This window comes from Adiantum capillus-veneris, chromosome 10 (genome assembly GCF_014529385.1).
Source record: "Adiantum capillus-veneris isolate H3 chromosome 10, ASM1452938v2, whole genome shotgun sequence".
In the NCBI taxonomy this organism is placed as follows: domain Eukaryota; kingdom Viridiplantae; phylum Streptophyta; class Polypodiopsida; order Polypodiales; family Pteridaceae; genus Adiantum; species Adiantum capillus-veneris.
The window spans coordinates 116,712,563-116,716,019 of NC_140940.1; the positions used below are offsets into that span (position 1 = coordinate 116,712,563).

General features: G+C 37.8%; 1 pseudogene; it reads left to right on the forward strand.

Moving 5' to 3' along the window:
- The first annotated feature begins 1,918 nt into the window (after positions 1-1,918).
- LOC147449504 (uncharacterized) lies at positions 1,919-2,857 on the forward strand (annotated as a pseudogene).
- The last annotated feature ends 600 nt before the right edge of the window (positions 2,858-3,457 follow it).

Consider the following 3,457-nt stretch of genomic DNA (forward strand, 5'->3'; position numbering starts at 1 on the left):
CTCAGAACATTCCATAAGATCAAGGTTACCTTCAAGGTATTCATTCTCCATAGAGTCATGTTGCACAAAAGCTTCGTCTGCTCGGACTAGAAATTGATCCTCCGCCAAAAGGTTGGATGTATCCATTATTGAATCATCAATGCCATTTGAGATATCTTATGTCAATTTTTTCATGCTTGTGATAAAGGTAGAAGAAAGATATTCCACATTTGAATCTTGGCCACACACTTTAGCACTTGAATAAGCAGTTGGCATGTAAGTAACTTCTTTAACATTTGTCGGAGTAGAAGGAGACAAGTATGGAAAAGGAGATGACTCCTTCATAGAAACACTTTCATGATGGTTAGTTCTTCCAGCATGATGGAAACCATTTTTGATGTAGAAGTACTTGTGAAACTTCCTTCGGGCAATAGTGACCGCTTCTTCAAAGGTAGAGGATCCACTACAAGTAACCTTAGTCTTTAGGAAAGGAGACAAACCCGAAATAAATTGCTCCATTTTTTCATAATCTGGAAATGTAGAACTAAACCCATATCCTCCCCATTGACAAGAAAAAATATCCTCATAAGCATAGTAGTCTTCACCATGTTGTGGACGTCTCTCTAATGAAGCCCATGCTTTCTCCGTTGTTGGAAATTTAGAGAATCTGGTCTTCAAAGCTTTGGAATTTTGGGTATACTCATCTTCAATCTGAGAAGACATACTCCAAAACCATTGCTCAGCGTTGCCTCGCTTGAAAGATCTTTCTTGAGTGGATTTGAGGTCAATTATGCCGTTGGCAATGATAATATTTGTGAGAATCTTCAAAGCGAATCAACAAGGATAAGGTGCTTACTTATGGCTTGCACCGGAGAGCATCAAGCCCAGTGCAAGCTAGGACAAGTCAAGGATGGAGGCATGTCATTTTGCAGAAGAGATAGAGGAAAGGCAGAGTTGGTATGTGACACCAATGGTTTTCAATAGTATGTCTACAATGATAATAGGTTACAAGGAAGATATCTACCTTTGAGAAAAGATGTAGATGATATGTGGGAAGCTGTCAGGATGGCTAAAAGATGTCCAACCAAAGAGAAGGCTGAAGAGACACATAGAGATGGAGGTTTGGCAGGTGAGTCTATACTTTGTAGGCTCTTTCATCTCTATGCATTTGATATATACAAAGCTCTTGAATATGATGTAATGCATATACTATCACTCAACTTGTTTTAGAAGTATATCAAGCGATTAATGTCATCAGCATCAACACAAGTGAAGAGACATATAGACATTGCAATCAATGAAGTGGCTAGGACGATTCCAAAGCCCATAATCCATGGAGGAAGATGGCCAAAAAATGCTTTCCTTCATTTTAAGACGTTCAAAGCCAAGAAGTGTCAAAAGTTTGTGTAGTGATGTCTTCCACATATCTTAAATGTTGTGGAAGGGATTTGCGAGGAGGACATTCAAATAGGAATGCTCTTGGTAGACATATCGCACATGTTCTTTGACTATAGTAGGCAAAAAGGATGGACAAAGGAATATATTGAAATTTGTCACTCCTTGCTACTATCATGGCGTATTTTATCCGAGGAGTATTCTGGAGCAAACTCCTCCCCTTTGGAGCATGTAGCAGGTATGGATTCTTAAGGTTGTGGTTTGCATCTAATTTTTTGTCACAAAGTATGTGAAGTGCTATGTTTTTCATGTAGGAAATGGCAAGATCTTGGATGACATTATTCGCCATGGATCTCATGATGTTACATGGAGCTTTTCTCATGAGAATAATGGTTGAGGATTTCAATGAACTTTCTTAAAGCAAATTTCACAGTTGCTTCTTATGCACCCAAGTCCAAGTGCCTCAAGGGATATGCAATTTGTGCATTCATGCTTGGTTTTGCCAGAAGGTGTACAAAATGAATTGAGAGGCTTATGCTATGATATGCATAAGAAATGCGTGTTTCACACGTCGTCAGAGAGAAGAAGGCTAATGATGTATGTGATGCTTGTCTATGCTTGAGTCCTTGCCCATGGCAAACCATGATTTAGAGAAAAGGAGTACTTGTGGGGCCAAATAGACCAAAGTTACTTGATCTCAGTATCATGGAGAAAAAGGGGATGCTAGACTTTTGGGCAAGAAAAGATGCGCATACTTTTCTTCTTGATGAAATTCAACCAAGTGGGCAATTTTAATCTAAGATCTTTCTTAATAATGTAAAATTTACAACTGGTGAGTTTTCTGTCTTTCAAAGGTCTTCTATGAGCGGAGAGGAGGAACTAATCTCTAGAGGCCAATTGAAGAAAATATTCATTCATGAGCAACAAGGAGATATCAACATCTTTGCAGCTATAGAGTGTTTACTTGACATCAACTATAGTATTGATGAGATATCTGCGATGCATGCTATTCAACAAAGTCAAAGGAGTAATCGTGGTCTCATCATTAAGCCTATCAATTTCATAATACATAAGTTCTTTTGGCTATCTACATCTGCTGACGACAAAGATGTTCTTTAAGAGACAAGTGGTTTGGAAGTTCGCAAAAGTCTTCTACTTCCTAGAAAGATTGGTTGCATTCCCCCATGGTTGGAGAAAGGTGACCTTGTTCTTGCCAAGCTATCAGAAACATCAAATTGTAATGCCTTTGTAAGGGATGTGGACACAAATCACAAAAGGGCTCTTCTAGCTTGGGTGGATGAGCACCATGGAGAAGCTTGGGTGAATTGGAAACATGTATATCTAGTCATGCAGGAAGGTGTGTCTTTGTTTCTCCTTTTGCAAGGTTTCCAACATATAGCATATTGTTGTTCTAAGTATATCAATATTAGTGCCCTAACTAGTACTTTATTTTTTTTCTCTTGCAGGTTGCTTGGACATATAGCAGACCTAAGAAGACATCTTACACATTTCTAGTATGTACTATGTGGATGCAATTTTTAATTGAAAGCAAGATTCAATATTTTGGAAGTTTGTTGTGTCAAAGGGTTTTTTGAACACTTGGGTGGGTAAGGTATTTGTAACTAGTTTGAAATATTCTTGTTTGTCAAATTTAAGGCTAGTTTGCACAACTTTTTTTTCTGCAAATGTGCATCAATTTTAAGGGTCATTTTCTCTAGTTGCTTTGATGTTGTGTAATAAGTTTGGTTACCATCTTTTGTAGAATTAGAGAAAATTTGCATGAGGTGTTAAGTGGATTGCTTTCTTACAAGGACAATCTTTAATGATATGCAGCTTTGTTTTTTTTTTCCATTATAGCTACAAGGATATGTACTACTAGTTGCTATTATCATTTCCTATGTGAGATAGCGGTTTTTGTTTTGGTGAGAGTTGCACGTGTTGAAAGTTGAATCCCTGGTGCAAGTCGCATTGGGACCTTTGAATTGATGGTGAGGATTGACTAATGAATTATTGCCTCTATGTATAGAGTGTTAATGTAATTTCACTTTGTTGACATATGTCTCTTTGGGCTATGTACGGATGT